Source organism: Zonotrichia albicollis, chromosome 13, assembly GCF_047830755.1.
Source record: "Zonotrichia albicollis isolate bZonAlb1 chromosome 13, bZonAlb1.hap1, whole genome shotgun sequence".
NCBI lineage: Eukaryota > Metazoa > Chordata > Aves > Passeriformes > Passerellidae > Zonotrichia > Zonotrichia albicollis.
The window spans coordinates 19,130,955-19,154,708 of record NC_133831.1 but is presented as its reverse complement, the minus strand read 5'-3'; the positions used below and the strand labels follow the sequence as shown (position 1 = coordinate 19,154,708).

General features: G+C 41.9%; 1 protein-coding gene across 7 annotated transcripts in view; it reads left to right on the top strand.

Annotated features, from left to right (window-relative positions):
- The window catches only part of ZNF423 (zinc finger protein 423), a 281,345-nt gene that overhangs the window by 160,005 nt on the left and 97,586 nt on the right, over positions 1 to 23,754 (top strand). The window lies entirely within an intron of this gene.

Here is a 23,754-nt window from a genome sequence, read left to right as displayed (position 1 = left end):
GGGAAGGATGATGGACAGGCCGCTGCAGAAGTTGAAATGTTTCACGTCTCTACAGGCAATATGTATAGCTGTATTTGTGAATAGTGGCAGGGCGCAGTTGGAGCTGGAATTACTCTTCAAACAATGATTTGCCAATAGTGCTGCGGTCTGGGCTGGTTTCTGTTGCGAGTTGTGGGGAGGGCCAGCACCGCGTGGATTTTCCAGCTTTGCTTGCTCGAGCTACAGCAGCCATGGAGCCTCTGTGCCTGCCATCATTGCTTCCTGTCTCCATGAACTGATTGTAAATTATTTTTCCTGGTTTGAGCTCTGCATATGGCCTGGAAATGTGTCACTCTGGTTATGTTTGGCTTGGTCTTCTGCTCATTTATACCAGTTTCTGCTTCAATATATTTCCATTGGCTTAATTCAATGGCAGGATTTCTAATTTACTTGGGTATAAATAGGAGTATTGGGTTCATTACTCCTAATAGTTTAGTAATCTTGATTTATTTTTGTTCTTCAGTCACACAAATGCCAAGGTTAACTTACTCTTAAACACATGATTTTCTAGGACATAAAATGATTCCATATTTAAAGAACAAATTAGAGGACAGTTTTATTCTGCAAAGTGGTCTAGGTTGGGGGATGGTGGATTTTGTTTGTTTGGATTACAGAACTTATAAAATGCTGCGTTAATATTTGAGAAGTGAAAGATTTAATTTGCCCTCACTGGTACTCTTGAATCCTCTGGATTCCTCAGCTGATATGGAGTGGCACATACTTGGCCCAAAATGTTTCCAGTGCCCCTAATAATAAGTGATTTTAATGGAGAACTTTTCACAGCAGAGGACTCAGAGATATAGTCTGTGCTTTAATAAAGATGCTATGTCTCCACAGTGTACATTAGTCAGTGAGTTAAACAAGCATCAACATTAAAACAGACATTATCCCCTGCAGTGTATTTTCTTAGTGCTTTGTCCATTACAGCTCTCAGATGGTGAGGTTTCTAGTCCTTCCTGTTGGAAACAGTTCTTTTCTAACATTTACTGCAGATATTTTCTTAGTGTCTAGCATAAAATTGTGCTTTCTTCTCTCCTCCTGCCCTTCCCAAATGCTCAGTGGAATGCAGTGATGGTGTTTACTGTGCATGAACCCCTTGGAAGCAGTTCCTGCACCTTCCTTAGCTGTTCTTTAACAAAGATACATATAATCAGACCTTTTAACCTTTCCTCATACATCAGTCCATCCAGCCCATTAATCACTTCTGTTGCCTTCTTCTGAATTCTCTCCAATTTGTCATCATCCTGTGGCTGGGGACAGCTCGGTGACTGCAGCCCTGCATGGAGGTTCAGTACCAGCCCACTATACCCAGAGATGAGAATTTATTTAGTTTGTCCCTCTTTCCTTTTGCTTCATTCCCAGTCAGAATATATCTCCTACCCACTCTGCATAATCACTTCTTTAAAACATTTATGGAGACAATTTGCAGTCTTACAGATTCTCTATCATTCTCTGATACCAAGTTAGCAAAGATTGATAGGGCAAAGGATTGAATGTGACACTTTGTGTCTCTCCTTCCCTTCCTTCCCCTACTCCCCACCCCAAAATAAACTACACAACTTTTCATTTGGTGCATATGGTCATATTGAATGTGAGGAAAGAGGTAGCATTAGAGAGGAAAAAAAGATGCTGAAAATATAATTGCCTAATTGTGAATCCTAAGGAGTGCAGGCAGCAGGGGCGGCCCTGACTGGAAGAAATCAGAGGGTCACTAATTCATACTGCCAACATCCTAATTAGCTGTGCAAATGTAATGTTTATATTGTTGGGGATGGATTACAATATCCATTGTAGAATGGAAAGAAATAAATGAATTGTGTCAGTGGAGCTATGTAGAAAACACTCCTGCCACCCCATTAAACCATGAGAAGTAGCTTAGCTACTAAAAAAAGTTTGTTTTCAGGCTGATGCGCAAGTCTAATTGGGTTTCCAAAGAAAGGAACATGTTTTAATTATTAATTAGAAATCAGAGGAGTAAAAGAGTGGAAATCTGCTTCAGCTGGAGGTTTTGCTCAATGCTGGATTTCTCCTTAATAAGCTGAAACATTCCAGGCCTGCCTTAGTTAGCGGTTGGGTGCAGTGGCTTTACTCGGGGGGTAGACATCTTAATGCTCATGTAATTATCATGTAATTATTTTGTAATGTGGGATCAAAATTTTGCATAGATGGCATTCTTTCACTGAACTTGAAAAATAAAAAAGTTGTGTTCATTAATGCAGTGATTCAGTAATTTTGGTCTAAGAAGCAGGGTTCTCTCATCCCCCTCCCTATCTCTTTTAGACACAAATATTTTGAAACAGTCTTAGAGATGGTGACCTCAAGATGAATGGAATTATTTAATTTAGATTTTGTTGAATATTTATCAGGTTTCTTGTTGGTAATACTGCCTTTCAACAGAAGTGTCAAGTGGGTTGCAATTATCATCAAAGCTGATAGGTACAAATAAGCAATGATCCTGTCTGCTATCACAGGGTGTGCGGGTTCATAAAGGGGAATTCTTGTGGAAGTCTCTTTCTCCCTATGAATTTTCCTCCCTATGCCATTGAACTTCTGGAATCAAAGTTGTTACAGACTGATAGACTTTGTCAGAAGATGTTAAGTAGATTATGGCCCATCATAATAAATATTCCCTGTGGAGAGATAGGGTATATTCTCATGAACACAGAGTATGGAGCTGCCTCTTTTGACTTGTGCTTTCTATTGCCTAGAAGTACTCTTGAGCAGAGTTCTGTTCTATTTACAACTGCACACAACTTGTCTGCACAGATGAAAATGTTATTGGGCCAGTGCTGTAGCTCTTATGGCTGGAAATCACTGGCAGCATGGATCCAAGCTGAATCACAGGTTAAACCTGACAAGTTAAAGAACATAGCAAGAGCTGCTGGCTCTTGAGTTGCCAGATGTTCGTAGATCCATGTGTGTCTGAAGGGGAACTGCCCATTAAATGTCTCAGCTTTAATAGGAAAAGGGGATGGGAAAGAAGAGCATATGACTCCATATGGTTCCCTCAGTGTGGCAGTAAATCCTGGTGTTAGTGGGGTGCAACTGTGAGGAAATACAGAGCTGTCTCCTGATGTTGCTGTTTCATAGCAAAAAATCCATGGAGGAGATGGGGAGGATATAGCTAATGTGGAGTGGATGGCTTCCTTTGGGGTTATGGCTTCCATGAACTTGTAGATACAGCATTATAATAAACAAAATATCTGACTTAACAGAGCAACCATTAAGAACATTTAAATTGGTTTTTTTCATGCATCTGCTCAAATTATTATGTTTGAAAATGTTTGTTTGTATTCACAAAAGAAGTAAAATTTCCTGATTGTGGGCCATTTACCACCTGTTTCTGCCTATAGGACTCGATATACCTTTTCCAATGCCTTGTTTTAAGAAGGAAAAAGATACTTTCTAAGTTGTTCTTTATCACTGCACTGTGCTGTCCTCCCCCTTCTCTGTAGTTTTACATGATGTTTATTTGTAAAGGATCTGACAAAGATAGATACCAGTATCAAGAAGGGGCACTATGATTTGTGTTGATACCAAGAGGTAATTCTGCTTGTGTGAATTGTAAGGCAGCTTTGGTCCCCCTTCCCTACTAACAAAGCTTTTCCTATTAGCAAAAAGGAAACCACCTTCCTGACTTGTATTCTCCCAGCAGAAGTCAGGTTAAGCTTCATAGTGTAGTGGAAGTAACAAGTAATTAAGAATAACAAGCAATTGTGATTAAAAACTCAAAAGAAAACCTTCACTTTCAAGGGGCCATATGTTGGTAAAAGTGCTCCCCAGCTGAACCATATGGATGGGTGGAATGTGGGATCTCCTGCACATTGGGAAGAGGCCGTAATAATTTGTGACTTGACATATTATTGCCATGTTTCCTTTTGATCATACCAGACATCCACAGGTCTCTGTCACATCCTTGTAGGAGAATGGACAGGGGTCTCTGCAAACTAGTTTCAGAGTTAAAAGCAAGTGTGCCTTTAATTAAAGCAAGACCAGCTTCTAACAGGAGTTGCTTTGGTCAGATGATGCAGTCAATGATCCTGTCCCCTCCCCTCTCTTGCTGGAACCTGGGAAAACAGTTGCAAGTACCATTTTGAAGACTGTTTTGCCAAGTGTCTGGCAAATGCTTCATGTCAAAACATCCATCTTTTCTCTCTGTGGGCAAAGAACAAGCCCAGCTCACTCCTATCTTCGTTGGTCACACTAAGAAGGCTAAACACACCATCCAATAAAATGCTGTATCTTCAGAAGTGGAACTGGTCCTTTATTTTGCAGAGGCTGTTTTGTCCCTTTGTGGAAAAGGAAGCACAAATTGCTGCTGTAGAGCAATAATAGAGATGTATTAAGTCTTTAATCAACTTCAGCAGCTTCATGGAGACCTTGCAACAGGGTTTTAGGCTGAGATTTGTAGAAGAGTGTACAGTGATATCTTAGAAAGGGACATGTGTGTGTGGGAAGGAACTGCTGACTGCAGCGGTCAGCGGCCTTAAAACTAACCTAACACACTACAACAACTGACATCTAATATCTTGAATATATGTTCTGCTGTTGTACCTCCTGGTACAGCCTTGGTAGTTTCTTCAGGAAGCTCATCTGGTTGTGTGGCAGAGGATGTGATTAGCAGCAATGGCATGTGCCTAGCACTGCTCTGTGATTTGCAGAGGTACTTGTGAGATGCCTGAAGGGTGTTTATGCTTATGTTGCCATTTTCAGTAATCAACTCTTATTGATTTTTTCACAAGAAATCAAAGTTATTTTATAGGAAAATATTATGGAGTTTTCTCTTTGATCAATGGATTTTTGATTTCTAAAACTTGCAGCAACTTAGAAACTTTTTTACTTTTTGTCCCCCTGTGCTTCAGCACACACATGAACTCCTCTTTGAACTAGTCTGGGAGGTGTTTGGCGTGGAACATTTGATGTATTGTTTTTCTTCCTAAGCATCAGTGGAACAACTTGCTCCTTCCTTCTTGCATGCAAAAGTTGGCCCACCTCAATCACCCTTAGCACCAGTGAACCCCAACACAACCAAATAACCTCCATATCTGACTTGCATGCAGGCAGCACCAAGTTTGGGAGGTCAGTAGTATGGTTTGCAAGTTCTTGCATTGCACATTATCAGGAGAAATGTTTTTAATGGAATACAGAGTCAAATACAATCAATAAATTCAGGCCCTATAGGTACAGATTTAGGTATTGTTTATTCTTCCTTGTTTAGAGAAGCTTTTGCAGCCAGCTACCCTGCAGTGGGTAATGCTGGCTGGCTGCCAGATGCCCACCCAGCTGCTCTCTCTCCCCAGCCTCAAGAGGACTGGCAGAGAAAGTAAGATGAAAAAGCTGAGCTGACATAAAGACAGGGAGATAGCTCAGCAATTACTGTCATGGGCAGAACAGACTCGATTTGAGGGAAACAAACTTAATTTTCCTCCATGCCCCAGGAGTGCTGGGCAGTGGGGGGTCATGGCCAGTCCAGTGATGGTCAGTCAGCGGTGGGTCTGTTGTGGAGCCAGCTGTATCCAGCACAGGGCAGGCCCTGACCTCTTCTCACTAAGCCCCCCTGCAGCCCCAGAGCCCAGGCTGGCCAGCACACCCAGCCCACACTGACATTTCCACCCTTGCTGTGTGTGCAGCACGGCCCGGCCAGCCTGACCCCTGCCCTCCAAGCAGATGTCTCCAACTTTTCTTGCCTGCTGTCAGGGTAAGTAGGTGATGGGCTCTCACATGAATGTTGATCCTGAGCCTGGCTTGTGGAGGTCCTCTTTGATGTTTTATTTTGGCTACTTGCCAGGGGGTCCAATTTTTAAAGCACAGGGGTAACGATCAGATTATTTTTATTATCCCTGTTCAGAATTCCCTGTTCTGCAGACATCGTTTCCTGCACTCTTGCTGGGTAGCAAAATGTCCCCAAGAAGGACAGACCAGCAGATGCAAGATCTGTTTCTGTGTTGCTGGGAGGAATAACACAAGGGCTGCAAAAGTTGCCTGACTGTTCAAATAGTAATGTCACAAACTGTGTCTTGCTCTTCACTGCTGTCCTCATTTAGCCATCCCAGAGCACTATTTGGAAACAAGCACAGTGCACCTGGTGGGTTAAGAAAAGCCTTCCTTGCTTTTGTTCTGGATACCTGGTGATGTGTGTGAGCATGTTGTGGTGCAAGAGTAAGTGTATGTTGTAGAAAAACTCAGTATAGAATTAATACCTGCCTGGAGGTTTCTATGTACTTAGGTGGGAAATTCAGCCTTATCAATCATTCTTTGTGTTTCACTCTTCAGAATAAGTACCATTCAGATTTATGGGCTGCCTAATTTATTAATCTGAGTAAAAAGAAGACAAAGATATATCTGATTCATTGAATATAATCTTTTGGGCAGATCAGGAAGATGAAGAAAAATAGTGAGTGCTGGCTTGGAATAGAAATCTTCAAATATTATCATTTGATCTAGAAATAAACTGGCAGAGCACAAAGGTTGCCTACATTTAACATTCATAGCATTTTACTACTAGATACAGTGCTTACCTCAGATGTGAGAAAATAAGAGACTTTGCACAAAAGCTGGGTTTTATTCATTTTGTGACACTCTTCCTAATGCTACCCAAACCAGCATGTGTTGGTCTAATTGCCCTACTGTATCTCCATTTTTACATCACTGTAGGTCCTTGGAATTTGGAAATTTTTGATTACCCTGTGTACTGTAACATTTGAAACTGTGCTTGAGCCTAACTGTATTTTGATGTCCCTGCTTGCTTTAAATGGCAGAAGCACTGAATATAAATTAGAATATATTAGCATTTTGCTGACTTAAAAGATGACATTTATTGTGAGGCATAAAGAGTTAATGTTAGACTTTTAGCTCTGAGCTTACTTTATTGAGCTTCTGCATACATGTGTTAATTTTCTCAGATGAGGGATAATGGATGTCACTTGAGAAAACAATACTGATTTGGGTTCTTTCATAGTTTGTGGGTTTATGTCCCACATGGTATAGAAGCAGGCTCTGGGAGATTGCCTGAAATATGCCTGGCCTCTCAGCTGCACTAAAAATAATTCCTGCTTCCCTTATTTCTAGAAGTAATTCTAGGATGCTGCAAACCTTTACCAGCTCCTTGTTTAGGAAAAAAAATTCTCTTCAGCTTTCAGCAATGGGAATGGTCTTTAGGTGTGACTGTTTTATTTCCTTTGTAAAAATGCATGTGTGTTGTGGATTTTCTTTTTGTTTTGTTATGAAGCATTCTTGATTGGGTGACCTTTCTTTGAGAGCAGCAGTTCACATTGGATTTTGGCAAAATGGGCTTGATCATCCTTGCTTTACTAAGCACTAGCACCTAGATGACAGTAATTCACCCTTTAATGCCCCCACAAAACCTATTTATGCAGAACTTGACATGATTTGCAGTCTCTGTAAAGGAGGAATATAGGACTTAAGCAGTGCCTAGAATTATTTTTTTGACCTCCATTTAAGTTATTGGAAGTATTAGGCTTTTCTGACAGCTAACCTGTCCTCTAACCTGGCACTTGGCACCTTATAGCAGAGCTGCACTATCAGTTCTGTGGCATTCATGTGTCTCCCTCCTAACCTAAGGTGGAAAAATGGCAAGGGAAATTGCTGCCCAGCAATGGAGAGTTTCAGGCAGCCAGTTAAATTTATTTTAGTAGTGATAATAGTCCAATGTAAGGCAACACAATCACAACCTCTTTATTAATATTTGCTGACCATTGTCCATTTGAACTGTAACACATTCTCTGTGAATGCCAATGAGCATCCCAGTGTCAGGGTACCCATTTCAGCTTTGTGATCTGCAGCACATACAGGTACAGAGGTGTTATTTTATTTGTTTGTTTCTGGAAACAGAAAAAATGCCGGCAATTAATAGATTCTAGAGTTTTTTTTCCAACACCAATTTTAAAGAAGTGTGTGAATGGAAAAATTAGTTTCTGAGAATTCAGATAACATCTGCATTAATATGGTATATTGTAAGGATCATTAATGCTCAGAGTATATTATCAGGTGTTTTCTAATGCACTTTTGATGAGCTGTAATGATGCTTGCTGTAGTGTTTTTTCATCTCTACTCTCCCTCCCATTTTTTTCTGCTTGATTGTAATAATGACTTAACCCAGGTGGTAGACTCTATCCAGAAAGTGCCCAAGGGAAATATTATTCCCTAGTACCAGCAAACATCACAGATAGTCATTGAGTTCACTATGAAGTTTCCTCAGGAGGGAAGATCTTGGATCTCCCCTTGGGTATCTGGACCTGCCCCACATTTGCAGTGCAATAATCTGGCTTTGGGATGAGATGGAGAAATGGCAGAGAGAAACAAGATGAAAAATGTAAGTGGAAGGGAAGGAAAATGACTTTTGAAATGACTGCTTTTTGTTAGAATATAACTAGTTGTAGAATAAGCTCCCGGAAAGTATTTGGATCATTTTGAGATTATTATTAAAGAGCACAGTGCAGTTTCAATTGACAAGGATGAGTGCAAGGATAGAGATTCTTCCCTTTGGATATCTCAGGGTATTGGTTGGTTATGATCCTGCTAGAAAATACTTGTTTTTTGGATATGACTGGTATTTGTCCTTAATATTTGTCTTTTGTAGCTCTCTTAATCTGCATTATCAGCCAGGAAATGTGTTTTAAAGCTCTGCTTCCCTGGTCCTTGTTATGCCACCCAGTTGCACAGAACAGCAAGCTTTAAATAAATGTCAAGGATATGCTGTAGCTTTGTCAGGTAGACAAGGTGCCTAAAAGTGAAAAACTGAAAATGCAGGCAATGGTGATAGAAAAATACTACACATGCTTTTCAACTGAGCAAAGTCTTTGTAGTAGTGGGTGTGCAGAGTGTCTGGTATCACTCACTGTGTGCCCTTAGGATTTACTGGCAGTAGCCAGCACAAGCTCCACAAGCAAGAGTAAATAACACTGATTGTTCAAAAGATGGTCTCCTGTAAGTTTACCCAGGTTTACATGCATGTGAGAAGAAGGGGCTTCTTTGTTTTCTTGTTTTTTCCAAATCTCTGTTTCATTGTGTGTAGAAGAATTCAAAAATAAAGTACCCAGGAAGAAAATTATGCTGTTAGGTTGCTTTTGGCTATGTTATATTGAAAGCTATACTTTGCAAATGTAATCTGTAGCAGCAAACGGTGTACAAAGGAAAAGGAGTCATGTTGTTGCACACAACGTTTTTCATTTTCTGTATAAAAGCTTGTTTAAATAATTTTGTGCCCTCCCCTTTTCACTGCCTTTCTTAGGCAGCTGAGTGCATGCCCCTGTCAGCCCAGGGCCATGCACATGGTGTGGGGGACCCTTCACAGCAAAGGGGGCTGCAGGGAGGCTCAGGCAGCTCCCCCAGCAGTGGCTGCTTTGCCTGGGACAGGTTTTCTTCGAGGTTGTACTTACTCTCTGAAATGCTTTGTACCATCTCTTAATCCACCCACATCTGCCCCCTTAATATTCTCCATGGATGGGGCAGGACTAGAAGGGCACTCTGCAAGTCTCCTAAAATGGAAATGAAAAACCTAAGTGATATCTGCCCCAAAACTGGTTTAGATTTCTCTTGGAAAAAAAAAAAGAGGCTTTTTAGTGGTCTTTTACTTCTGGGAGCATGGTTTCCCTCCCCAGTGAGATGCATTTTGTGTCAGCTGTTTCTATATTAAAAAAAAGTCTCCTGAAATAACTGCTTTTGGCTTGTCAGCATCTGGCAGCCCTCTCCTCCTGAAGCAGGCACCACCAAGGTCCCATGTGAGCAGGAAGGGCCCCTCTCCCTGCATGGCCCCTGCAGAGAGGGGGTGCCTGGGGTCACAGGTGGGGCAGCCCAAATGGATTGCACTGCGCCTGTTCTCATGTGCCTGGCCCGTGCTTGCACACCACGATTAAATTTCTGCTCTTGTCAGTCCATTAAACCTCCCAAAGTGATTTGTTCTCCCCAGAGAATCACAGGAGAGGGGGTGGGAAAGTAAAAAGAGAAAGGAGAAAAATAAAGAAGGGCTGGCAGGAGGAGAGGACAAACCAAAAATGAGTAAAACAGAGCTGCTGAATCCCATCACCAAGTATTACATTATAGACTCCCAGTTTGGATATAAACAAAATGTTTCCTTAGAGCAGAACTGCATCCAAAACTTAAAAAAAATATTTTCCAGAGGTGAACCAGACGTGCTCTGTCCTGCCTCAGGAGCAGGAGGAGGTGACTCACCTCTGGCATCTCTCAGCCCCCAGCCCTCCCTCTGCTCATGGCCCCTTTGCAGTGCCAGCAGGAGGGTTCTGAGGGGTTGCTTGTGTTGCACAGCTGGGTTTGGGTGGTTCCAGCTGCCCAGGGCAGGTACCTGGCTGGCCTGGCCTCTGGCTGTGCTGCAGCTGCAGCTCTCACTGCTGCTGGGTGCTCTGTGCAGCTGCCATGTGCCTCGTGGCCCTGATGTGAGCAGCCAGCTCTGCTGGTGTATTTATTGTGGGACACTGCTAAGCTGGGTGGGTTTTGCAGGCTGCTGCTGAGGCTCACACAGCTCAGTGTCACAGTGGCCACCACGCAGTGGCTTCCCTGCGTGTCCCTCCAAGGGGGCTGAGCACAGAGCAGGACAAGGCTGAGTCTCTTGGTGGGTTTCAGGACACCCAGCTTCTTGGTTGTGAGGAGTCCATATGTCTTAAAATATCATCCAGCCAAATGAAACAAAAAATACCATGCCAAAAGAGCACAAATGTTGTCACCAAAGTTAATAGAAGTAAGGAAATTAATACTTATAGTTGACCTCCAATACCTAGGCACAGTGGGGTGTAGCAAGGAAGTAGTTAGAAAGGCACCATGGTGAGCCTTTGCAGTGAATTACCTTATTTTTATTAACTTTCTGACAACCTCGGTGAATTTCCTTTCTTTTTATGAAGTGATTAAAAAACCTAATCAGATCGTGTAATTAAAATATATAATTGCACAATCTCAGAGTTTTCATAATTACTGTACATGGTAAATATTGTTACCTGATAACACTTTGCACAAAAATTCTGATGAATTTGATGGTTAGGAGGTGTCTGATTTCCAGTGTTTGCAATGGAACCTTCTCCAATGGCACTAGATAGATTGTAAAATGTTTTAAAATGGAAACTATAGTGAAGCTCTAAAATAATGACTCAGTTGTCCTTTTTTAAAGCTTTTGTACATATTGGGCAGCTGGTAAGTGTTGACATGGTGTGTTTCTGTGCATTTATAATGGCTGTTTCCTTCATGCTCACACCTCTGCTTCTGTTTTGTTAGGCACCACCCACTGGAAAATGGGTGTTTTGATACAAAGCAACACAGTAAGAAAAAATATCGGATCAAATCCAGTATCTCAATTCCGGCCAAAGAACTGAATTAAAATGAAGTCCCTCTTAAGCCTGCGTACAGTGACTTCAGGGTAGACATGATATTGCAGCCTTCCTGATATCAGGTAGCTGGGGGACCCTGGACTATGGTTATGTTCATAGAAAATCCAAAGATGCAAAGTATGATAATCCTAAATAATAAGAAAATTGTTACCCAAAGACAAACAAACAAAAAAAGGTTGTATGTGTCTTTAAAATTAGCTGCCAGGTGTGAGGAAGCAGTTACTGAGTTTTCATTCATTTGTCCAATTTTGTTTGTTTTGGAAAAGTGAGATGGGCTAAAGATCTTATTTTAGACAGCAGCACAGTTTATTTGTGGTCAGAAAACGCTTCTGTCATGAAAATTTTTGCCTTATTGACCAGAACTAAAATAAATTTTAGAAAAGCCTTGAGTAAACATGTAAATAATATGTGAATTGTGTCTGGGGAGCCTTGTTCTCTCACCTTCCTGTGGGAGACACCAGAGCTGCCCAGTCTGTGCTGTCAGGGCACGGAGCTTTGGCTGTGGCTCTGGGAAGGGCAAAACCAAACAGACTGCAGGGAGGTGGTGAGGGGTTTTCATTATTTAGGTATATTTAGGACAGTAGGCTTTCTGCAAATGAATCTGTCTGAGCTTTAAAACTCTTTGTGTTGTTTATGAAAACAATAGTTTTTCATTTCCATGGTGGGGGTGTGTATGTTGTCAGCCATTAATTGACTGGAGATGTTTTTTTAACACATCTGGTTTTGGAGGTACAAGTGTGTCTTTTAAACCTCTGGTGCCTGATTTCCCAGAGAGATCTTGGTTGTTTATTTTTTATAGAGTCTTTTGCTTTTTCTTTTTTGATTTTTTTGACCATTTTTCCTGTGCAGAAAATGTGCCCCTACCCTAAACATCCACCTCCAGCTTCCATCCATGTTTAATTTAGGGGATTCTTCTGTAGAAGGCCTGTACCTTCCTGTAAAAAGCCTTGCTGTACCTTTAGTGTCAAGATGTACTTTTGGAGGGTAAATTCAATCTCTCTCTCCCCACGGCCTCCTCATTCCTTTTACTGAGTTGTTTAGTCTATTAACATTCCCAGGTACTTTTTTGTCAGTATAACCAGTCCTCATCATGTGAGTAAAGTTAGAAAGTTATTGACTATAGCTTTTCCCATTATTTCATTGAATTCTCTGATATCAGTGCCAATGTCTGTGTGAGACTGCTCTCAAATGGAAGGAGTGCTGTTAGCGAGTTGTTGGGGAAACAGATATTTGTTTGCAAATGCCAAGACATTTGCTGTCCCTCTTTCTCTTCAGGGATAAATTGAGATGATTCAGTGTACACTCCAACCCTAATTTTAATGCCATTTAAACAAATAATTGTGCCCTGCACCTTTCCTCATTGTAAATTCACTCTCTCATGTATCTGTGGCCAAGGCACAGAGACAGTTACTAACTAGAATAAATCCTACAATTCACATTTTGTGAGAAAACCTGCATTGGTAGTTAAACAGAGCCATCTGAATAGAGAAAATGAGCACCTAGGACTGTAAACCAAATCAGGAGGAAGGTGTCTCTGCCGCAGGGGACTTTGAGGAAGGTGCCCCTGTTCTGGTCTGTGGGCAGTGTGGTGCCTGCAGCTGGGGCTGGGAGCACAGCAGGGGTGGAGGGGAGGTTCCTGCCAGGCTCTGCATGGCTCCTGGCAGGAGGGCAGCAGGGCTGGAGGGGCTGTTGTCTCCTGCTTGGATTCGCTCTGGCTCCCCAGCTGCGCTCCCCCCTCCTGCCTGCCTGCACTGATGAGCATCCTCCCTACGGGAGGCTTTCTCCGGAGCGTGGTCGCTGCTGACTGACAACCTGAGAAGCCTCTAAAGAATTTAGAGATTCTTTAAAGTCATTTAGAGATTCAAAAAGTCTCTCACAAACTTGTGGTGTAGGAGATGGGGCACAGCCTGGGCTGCTCTCAGTGCTGGGTACCCACAGGAGAGGGATATCCAGTGACATGGAGGTGCTTGCAGTGGGCACACAGGGCTCATCCCCTGCAGCCTGAACGGGGTCCCAGCAATGCTGGGCATGGGATCCCTCCTTGAGCTGCACCAATGGAGTTGGGAGCTCGAGGAAAAGAGACCTTGGCTGTTGCCACAGCTTTTCTTTAGAACACCTGCGAGCGCTGTCGCACGATTTGTCATCAGGCCCTTCAGTCAAAAGGGCAAAGATGTGTTGGAAGCAGAGAGCAGCTTTTGGTGGATGGTTTTGTTGTGTGGTGCAGTGCAAGTCCTCAGATCACAGATGCCGGGTCACTGACGGTTAAACTTGAAAGGACTCTCATGCAGCACATTTGTTGTAGGGAAACACTGGTGTACCGAGAGCAATCTTACCGGGTGGCAAATGCGTCTGTTTGCTTGCTTGCTTTAAAAGGCTCTTCTTGTTTAAAATGGTGGGTACTGTTAGGAAAAAAGAAGTAGCATTACCATACAGTGCAGAATACATGTCTCTCCTAGGCAAGCCATGCTGTTTGACTTTCATCTTGCATAGTAAAAAACCTATAGTTATTTTCTTTTTAAGCCTTTCAGTTATTTCTGTCAGGTATTGATAAGTGGAGAACTTCCTTCCCACCTCTGTTTCATGCAGTTTCCCTCAGGCCAGTTACAAACATTGTGCAGATTCATGACCAATGTTTATGATAATCAGGAATGTGTTTCATATTCAACAGCGTGCTGTTACATTTGTGGGTGCTCTTTTTGAATTTTAATTAATTTCTTAAAAAGTGTTCACTAACAAACCCAAAGTCTTAACTAATTGTACTTTGCCCTAATGTGCACCATCCCTAAGCAATGGGAGATTTACTCAGCTGGAGCAAACCCCATTTCCAGTCTTGGGTCAGATGGAGCTGGCAGCTTCTTCAGCTCCAGGGATACCCACTGGGATCACTGGGGCACACAGGCCCCTCCAAAACCAGGCAGATGGAGGCCTTGAGGGGCTGCACTCACCAGACATGGAAGTTGTGATATTTGCAAGTGCAGCTTCATTTCCGTTCATGGTATTTGCACGAAATCTTAATTCTGAATTCACTAAAGGGATGGGAATACATGCACCTTTCTGAAAATATCTCTAATAGAACTGGCTATATCTCATATTTTTGTCACTTGAATTTTGAGGAGTGTTGAGTAACTGCTGTTCCTATTGAATTCAGCGGGATTGCTGTGAATACAAAACACATTTGGAAGTCAGAACAATAATGTGTGTGCATAGCTATAAAACAGGTTACTTGATACTGTTTGTCACATGTAATTTACTTTTCTTCCCTTCTTCTTTGAAGGCAGTATAAAATCTGGATGTTGTTGGTTTTTACTGTTTGTTTATTGCTGAGTAATTTCAGCCAACATGTGTTTTTCAGCATTAAGTCTATTCATCATGAACATCAACCCATTGAGATTGAAAGTGCGTCCCAGTTTTCCCACCTAGATCAAAATGAGAGTCTGGAACTGCCTCCTTCTTTTTAACTTAACAAGCTGGTTTTATTTTCCTCTGCAACTTGCTCTAATAATGTGACTAGCTTTAAGTTTCTCAGGTTGGAAAGCTTGGTAGTAAAGTTCTGTGTAGGGCAGAGTATGAAAAATAAGGATTTTTCTCAGGTTTGAAGATGGCAATTGTCTTCTCTTCTACTGAGCACTGATGGAAAATACTAATTTAGAAGCAGAATTCTGTTCTCTGGAAAGTACTTATCATCTGTTAGAGACAGGGACTGCAAACCCATTTTCTTACAGGTCAGGTCACCACATAATAGCAGCTGAAGATCACATCACAGAAAGCCATCCTAGCAATGCAGTCAGTTCTGGTGACCTCAGCCAGAAGGCACAGAGCATTTTTGGTCCATTTTCTCACTTCTAGTGGTTCTTTTGGCTCACAGCTGATTCATTACAGAAGAGTGGAAACAGCTCTGCAGAAATGGAAAGGCCACTCTAGTATTCTCTACCAGCACAGAAGCAGATAGCCATTTGTCTTACTAGTGACAGCAGATTATCAGAGAACTCTTGGCAAAGCTGTCTTTGTCCTAGTTTGCCACTGCCCCAGTTTTAAAGGCACTTGCTTCTCCAGACTGCTGCCCACACCATCAAAATGAGCTCTGACTTGATTCTGCTCAAGCTGAATATCCTGTGGGAAAGAAAGTGCTGCTTGTCCTTGTCAGTGCTGACTTCCAGGACTTGCTGCTCACTGTGCAGGATATGATCCTTAAATGAATTTTATGAATGAGCTAAATGGATTGTAATTGATGACTTCACTTGAAAGTACAATGTAAAATCATGAAAATGAATACAAGAAAACATTAAATTAATTCACAGCAATCTGGTCACTAGTGGAGAAAAGTCTGTCTGTCTCTACTTTCAGCTCTGGACTCAGTGAGTTTCTGCAAGTAGCAGCCAGTCTGTGTTTCTGGTGCTATGGATATGAACTGAGGGAAAGCTTGAGCTGAGTCTGTGTGACTGCACGTGCCTGAGGGTACTCAGCAAAACAGTCTGAGAACAGGTGCCTGCTGTATTTGAGAGCTGCCTGATCAGATGGGAGGGAGGAAATCATAAATCTAGGAAATTCATCTGATGCATTTCATCCCACCAGAAAGGCTGTCCCACTGGCCACATTTCCACGAGCAGCTCAGTCTCAGTCTCAGGGGTGGGAACACCCTCCCTGCTAACAGCAGCACAACACAGGGAAGGGAAAACATCTCTGTACAGAGATGAGAAATGCATGAAGTGATGCAGGTATTGCACAGAGGCTGATGTCCTTCCGCTGCTCTGGGCTGCATCTTTGGCTCTGCAAAGGGGCGGTGCAGGGCCCAGGGCTGGCGCCACTCGTGCTGTGACGAGGGCAGGCTCTGCAAAGCTGCTGGGAGGGCTGCTCACATCACTGCAGCCACCCTGCTTGCATCCCTATGCTTAGATAAAAAAGAAGCTCTTAACTGCTGTGTGTTGTCTCTTTGTTTTGCATAATCAAGTGTTGAAATCGTGATAAATGTTGACATCAAGTAGCCAGAAGTGCAGAATATAATTGTGTAAGGCCAATGGGGTCATATGAAGTTTGTGCTCTGGCTAACATAATATGTAGAAATATTACTAACAATTAGCATAAGTATTGCCATTTATTATAACTAATTTTACAACTAGTTATTATAAGTAATAATTATTCTACTAGGATTTTTTTCCTGAGGGCTTTGTCATTCCTAATGTTTGAAAGTTGTAGATGTTGTAGCTGAAACCCTAATTCTGTAATACTCTCTCAATGTGACTGTTGCATCCATGTGCATCTGTGTGACTCCATATACAGTTTTGTTCTTTTACATCTGTCTTACAACGTGCCCTTTTGCTAAATGCTCTGTAGGCATCAAAGCAGGCAAGAATGACACAGGACCCTCTAGGTAGCAGGGTAAGCAGAAGCAGCAAGCTATTAAGATCTTCCTGTTATTTCATTGATGATTTTGTAGGTATCATCTTCTAATCTCATTTTAAAAAGACTGAATGTGCATTTGAATATTTCTAAGGAGAAAATTGCTAAGAAAAATATATATATAATGCTACCATTTTGGTAGGAATAGGGTGAGTTATTATTGATTCACAGAGCACGACAAAACATCACTGCATGAATTAGCAAACAGCTGTTTCTAATTTGAGTTTAGAACTGTACACAGAGGAACTTGTTTTAGTGTTCACTCCTTTCATTTATAATGAATTTTAATTACCGCTACAGGTGAGAAAAATGTAGAAACAAGCTTGTATCTTGTGGAAGAAACAAAGGAGAGACAGATGCTAACAGATTTACAGTCTGTGATAAAAGGAATGTTTTGGTACACTTTACATGTAATTAGAGTGCAGCTGTTTTCAGTCCCAAGTCCATGATGCACAGCAGAATATAGTATCTGCTGCTTTTCCAAAGGGAGTAAAGAAAAACAGTGATTCAACTCTGAAAGCATTTAGTTTATTCCTAGATCTAACATAAAACTTTCTCCTCCAGCCCTATTATGCCATTTATCGAAGCGTGAAATAACTGACTTAATGATATGATAATTTTTTGTTACCAGTAAAATAGACTGTTTGACATAAGGAAAAATAATGTTAAAAATAACATTTTATCATCTGCTCAGAATTATGGATCACCCTGTCGATGGTCATTACTGAGCTTTGATATCTCTGCTAATGGGAGACAAGGGCTCAGGCATGCATTACTCTGCCTTAACAAGTTTCTGTATATCAGCTAAGCTTCAATAGACACCTTTGTGTGTACTTTTAACTTGAAGTATAAAAAAGACTAATTAGATGTATCTTTGATCACTACAAAAAGGTTTAAACAAAGACAGCAAGGTTTAAACTGTCTGTGTGTAACAGTTTATCTGTGGCAGACATCCCAGCAAGTTTAATGTTTGAAATTCTGCACTACATCTTGTGCTGATTTTGTATTCTAAATACAAAGTTACTCTCTGCATGAGAAAAAAAATCAGATTATATATACTTTCCATTATGCCAGACGTCTTCCTTGCTTTTTTAAAAAAATCACTATAAAATGAATTGCAGTACAAAGCTGAGAAAGTGGGAAAAGAGTCACTAACCTTTGATAATTTAGTCCAACAAAAATGCTTACCTCATAAGCATGGGATTAGATATAACTGAATTTTTCTCAAATCAGAGATAATAATGAAAGCAATGCCTGTGGTGCCACTTACATTAGCACCTCTTAGACTTTTATCCAATTTCATGTTTGTTTTGAACATTTTATACATACATACATACATACATACATATATACATACATACATACATTATATATATAACAGCATAGTGCCTTCAAACACAGAACTCTGACCTGTTTGGTGAAGAAGCTGATGTCACTGAAGTGTGAAGCTCTGTGTAGAGTTCTTCAGAGCAGTGTGGATTTCCCAGGCCCTCCTCCCTGCTTTGGCTAAGGGTGGGTTAAGCAGCTCTAGGGGACAGTTGCATGATATTTTTTCAGGAATAATTATAAATAAGTTGCAGAAATCCTCCTTCTCTCATTTAGTGAAGTGTGCTTGAGTGTGCAGTAGTGCTGGGTGTCAGTCCCTGCCCAGCAGTGACAGTGCCATTCGGAGCTAGATGCAGTGTCAGTGTACAAGGACTTGCATTGCCACAAGGACTGGTGGGTCACAGTCCATTATTGCCTTCTGTGACACAACAAACAGAATTGTTCATTGAAGCTAATAAGTGCATAAAAAAATCGAGTTTGGAATATTATTGGTACTTCTAATTATTTCTTATAACTGTGAAGGAAATGTGCAGGAAAATAGGACTAAACACTGCAACAAAATAATTAAGCAAAAAGCAGTCACAGTGCACTGAAAATGTTGAGCTTAAAACATTTGCTGTGTAAACTTGATTTGCATTCTTTCACACCAGCACTGCAGTGTAAATGAGCAGCGTATGCTATGTGAGGTTCTTACTATAATCCATTGTAATGATCTATCCCTGGCTTTAATACATAGTGCAGCAGTGCAAAATTTACTGTAACCAGTGCTGAGGATTTGTCAGTCCTCAATCTCTGTGTTTTATTCTCATAGTTAAGCATCTGCAATAATAATAATTATTGAAATTGATAGCATTTCTATTGGACTTTCCATCTGAGGATGTCTCAGGGTTTTCACAGCGATACAGAAGTAAGCCCTACAATTTGCCCTTGAGAAGCAGATGGCTTTTTGCTATTATGGAGATGAGGAACTGAAGCACAGTTCACAAGCGTGTCTTATGATGCCAAGCTTGCAATCTTGTTTACAAAAGTTGCTTTTTTGGGTGCAAGAATTGCATCAACTCTCAACAGCTTAAAGCATTTTCAGTGCTTTGACCATCTTTAACTTGTGTATCATGGAGGGACTCAGAGAGAACCTGAAGTCTGAGCTTAAACAGCAATCTTTCCTTCAACAATCAATTTTGTGGGGTTTTGTGTTTGTTAATTTAAGTATTTCTCTTGTGTACTAGCTCCGTGCTAGAGGAATAAACCTGATAGAATAAGATCACATTCTAAATCTGACCTCCTTGCTTTATTGTCCTGTATGGAGATGCCTTCTGGGCTCAGGAGGGGAGTCCTAAAGATGTTTCTTTGGCCAGACCCAGGATTTTTGTGATGCCTGGGGCTGGTTGTGCAGGCTCTCCTGAGCCCTGTGGTGCTCAGTCCGTGCTGGTGGCACTGGGAGGTGCCCAGGCCACACTGCAGCGTGCCTGGGCTGTGCAGGGGTCACAGGGGCCCTGGTGAGGAGCCCCGAGCTCCCCACGCCTAGGGCAGACAGAGTGGGGGATTTTTCAGTGCTGGGGGGCCCAGTGATACTCTGCTGGTAAACAAGAGCTTTAGGCAAGGATGAACTTCAGGTCCAGGCCAGCAAATGTGGTCTCTGTGCATGTGTTTTGCTCTTGAAAGGAAAAGGAGCCAGCTGGGGGTAGCCTGGGTTTGTGCACTTCCTGCCCAGGAATGTGGCCCCCAGGGCTGGGGGAGCTCAGCTGGGGAGCTGAACAAGAAAATGAAGCTCTGCTCAAAGTTCAGCAGGAGTGAACAGTCTCCAGCTACCTGTGGGCAGGGAGATGGGAAGGTGTTTGCAGGGATTGTGAAATTGTGTCTGGTTGATTATATTTCTATTAGCAAAATAACTCTGGAATAATAGATATATCAATGTCAGCAGTGTATGCTGAGATGGCAGTGCTGCTTACTCCTGGCAATCTGTGATGAGCCATTTGTCTCCCTTCTAAGAGAGACCACATCTTTTTAAACTTCATTTTATTGTTTCAACTTCATGAATATGTCTCTGAACTTGGCTTGTGTTATCTGGAAGATAAATAGAGAATGAAGTATGATTTATACTACATTTTGGCCAAATTGTTCTTCTTAGAAGGAAAAATGCATTATTGAATGCATTGAGGCTGGAATTAGCTCCTCACTGATGATGATAAATGCTTGCAGTCCTGTAAACGTGCTGAACATTAAGTTGCTAAATTACTGTACCACTTTAAGATTGATTATCAAGAATGGCCCTTTAAGCTTCATGACCTGCACATATATCCTGAGGACTACTGGCATCCTGAAGCTTCCTTAATGCTCTTTTTTTTTCCTAATTAAACTTTTTATTGAATTTTCTTACCCTTTTAATACTTGTTTTGATTCTCTTATGCACATATGACAAAAGCCTTGCACCAGCCATGTGATTCTCTATTTTAGAACAGTCCCACTTTGCAGGATTAGCCATTTTAATGACTTTAATCTCCTTTTTGAAAGTGATTTTTCTCATTCTGCTACATTCCTTTGATTGCATTAATGTAGAATTATTATTCTAACCATCTTTGCCAGACATGTCATACCACACCTAAAATATATCTTCCCACTAAAATATTACTGTGGTAGAATACCTTAGAATTTTCTCCTCAGTTCATTATAGGTCTTTTCTTCAATTTAATATGGCAAGTTAAAATTAACAGGGCCATTATTCATTCATTCCATAAAGAGATTAATGATAATGAGTTTTCCCTAATTTCTTCAGTTTAGGTGTTCAGTAATTTAGTATCTTGTTAGTAAGAAATCTATGTACGTTGTTTCTGGTGCTTAAAGTTTCTTCTAAAATTCTTTTTGATCTGTAAAAGTATGAGAAAATGCTGGAATAAAAAGAATCAAGCAATTAAACATGAAAATTGGTAAAAGGTCCAACTGAAGCTAACAAAAGGAGATAATCTTTGCATTCTATGCAAACGCTTCCATTTTATGACAAATCCAGCTTTACAGCCTGAGAAATATAATTTTTTAAAAATCCAAATTATATTAGCAAAGGCTTTGTGTTTCACTCACAAAGTAATACTAATACCAGCTTTCTTTGATTTTGTTTTCTGAATAGCCCAATATGTTTGAAGAGCAGCAGCTGGAGGGGAACTGGCTCTATTTATTTGAATGTTAGACTGTGTTGTGAGGTAATCTGTTCATTTCAGAGTAAAAAGAGACTTTCTAGAGATTTGTTCAGTTTGCGTGGTGGGCCAATGTAATGGTTGGCATACGTGCATATGGATGTAAATAAGTGAAAGCAGTTGGCCCGGCCTGTGTTAGCCCTGGATTTGGCCCACGGCAGCTCAGGTTTCCAGCCGAACAATGGAGCTTTATTCGGTGGCGGCGTTTGGAGCGCTCGGCCTCTCTCGGCGCGGCCTTTCCTGTGTGCGCGCACGGCGCGGGCAGCCCGGCTGCGAGAGGGGGTATTTCCATGCACGTGTTTCCACAAACATTTCTGCAAACAGACACGTAAAATTATTATAATTACAGCCAGTAAACCCGAGCAATAACTAGCAAATGGTGGGGTGCTTTTCCTCGTGTTGTTTTTCTCCCCTCTTCCCCTCTCCGTAGACAGCAGCAGCGGCACAAACGCAACATGTGCTGCCCTAGTTCAGGCCCAGCATCCCCCTCGTGCTCCCCTTTGTCTCCTTGCCCCTGGAGGAGCCCAGCTGGTGAGAGGAGGGAATTAGGCAGCCCTGAGCTACCGGCACCTCCCCGGGGCCCCTAATCCGGGCGCTGGCAGCCGGCTGCCTCTTCCCTCCGACGGCCCGTGGCCGCAGCTCCGTGGGGACGGAGCCCCGGATCCGGCTGGCGGCAAAGCTGGGGGTGGCGGGGGCCGGGGGCTCCCCGGGGGCTCCGCAAAGCTGTGCTGGCAGCGCGGTGGGCGGCGGAGGTGGCTTAAATTGGGAACAGGAGGCTTTGTTGCAGCTGCAGAGAGAGAGCCGTTCGTGGTGGGGGGAGTGAAGCCTGAGAAAAGTTTACATAAAAATCAGGAGCTCCTTGTCTGTGTTTTAGGCTTGGGCTCCGCCGGATTTGGAGGAGCTAGTTGAGCGCAAAGACCTTGAGCATCTTGGAAGCGCGGATGCTCGCTGAGAGTCGAGGTGCATTTCGGGAGCAGGAAGAAGCACTTCTCGGTGTCCAGCACCGCTCTGGAGCAGGAGGTTTAGACAAACAGGGGAGCTGAGCTCTGGGGAGCAGGGGGTGCAGACAGAAGACGCCTGACCTGGAAAATAGACACCCCCATCGCGCGGGAAAAGTTGTTTGGGGTGTGCTTATTTGGTTTAGTTTTTTCCAGGGTCGCTGCTCTCTTTCTTTACCTGGGATGAAAAGCAGGTGTTTGCCAGAGCTGACGGTGCTGCAGGGGCTGCCTGGTACGGGGGTGATGCCCTCATCAGCCGAGCCCTTCTTTGAGGCCTCCTCACCCCACTTGTGCCTTCTCCGCCTGGAGACTCTGCATTGGCAGGCATGAGGAGCGTGCGTGTGGCAGCCTACACACACAGTCGGGGATTTTTTTATTGGTTGGTTTTAGTAAAAACTGAAGTATTTAAAACATTAAATGTTTTATAAGGACGGTGTGTCTTGAGAACCGGCTCCAAATGTTTGCATGGTCAGCGCCTTCCATCATTAACAGGAACTTTATTTTGGCTTCCTTCTGTGGTTTAGTTTGATATCAGACTAGTGGCAGTTATGTTTCACTCAGCATCTCTGCATTTGTTGGAATTAGGATACTTGAGCTCACTCTCTTCTGTTTCTTGTTAACAATTCTGTTAATGAAAGCTGACAACATTTTATGTATTTTTCCTAAAATGACTGTGGCGCTGCTGGAGTTGGTGCTGTGTTTCTATATGGTAATATGGAATGATAAGATATTTTTCAAAGCTTCATATTGAGTAAAGGAAATAGTTATTAAAACAGACGCTGGGCCATTTTTAGTTTATCCTGAACTTGATTCATTTGTGATATCTAAAGATCTCCAGTGGTGATTTTTCTGGGCTTAAAAAAATTTGATTTTGTAACAAGAGAGAAACATTACCTTTTATACAAGCAAACATGGTAATGGTGCAGATCTCTTCTGATTTTCTTGAGCTCTCTCAAATCTGATGCTTTTATTTCACCTAGATGTTCAGCTCTGCCTTTGAGCAGCCTTTCATTCTGTTACAGTTTTCAGACAGAACTGAAGGATTTTTTAAATGGAGACATTACTTAAAATCATCTTGATGTAGCATTTAACAGACCCACAAATTCACAGGTGATCACTTAACACTGTAGCTTTCTGAAGTGTTTGTATTGCTTCATTGCACATTGTGTTTCGCTTTCTTTATTCATTGTTTATTGCTTTACAGTACAGTGAGCAGGTGTTAAACCTGCTAAAGAAAAACGCTTTTTATTAACACTATGTGTTGGCATATTCGTGAATTATGTGTACAAATATATTTTTATTTCTCTTTCTCAAACCTCCTTTCAAATTCAAGAGGGTTTATTGGGGGTTTTTTTGAGTTGATTTTTTTTTTTAATGCTGTAGTAGCAGAAGCCCATAGTGTTGTTGAGAGCTTTGTCCTTATTTCACAGATGCACTGGGAATTGTTTTTAA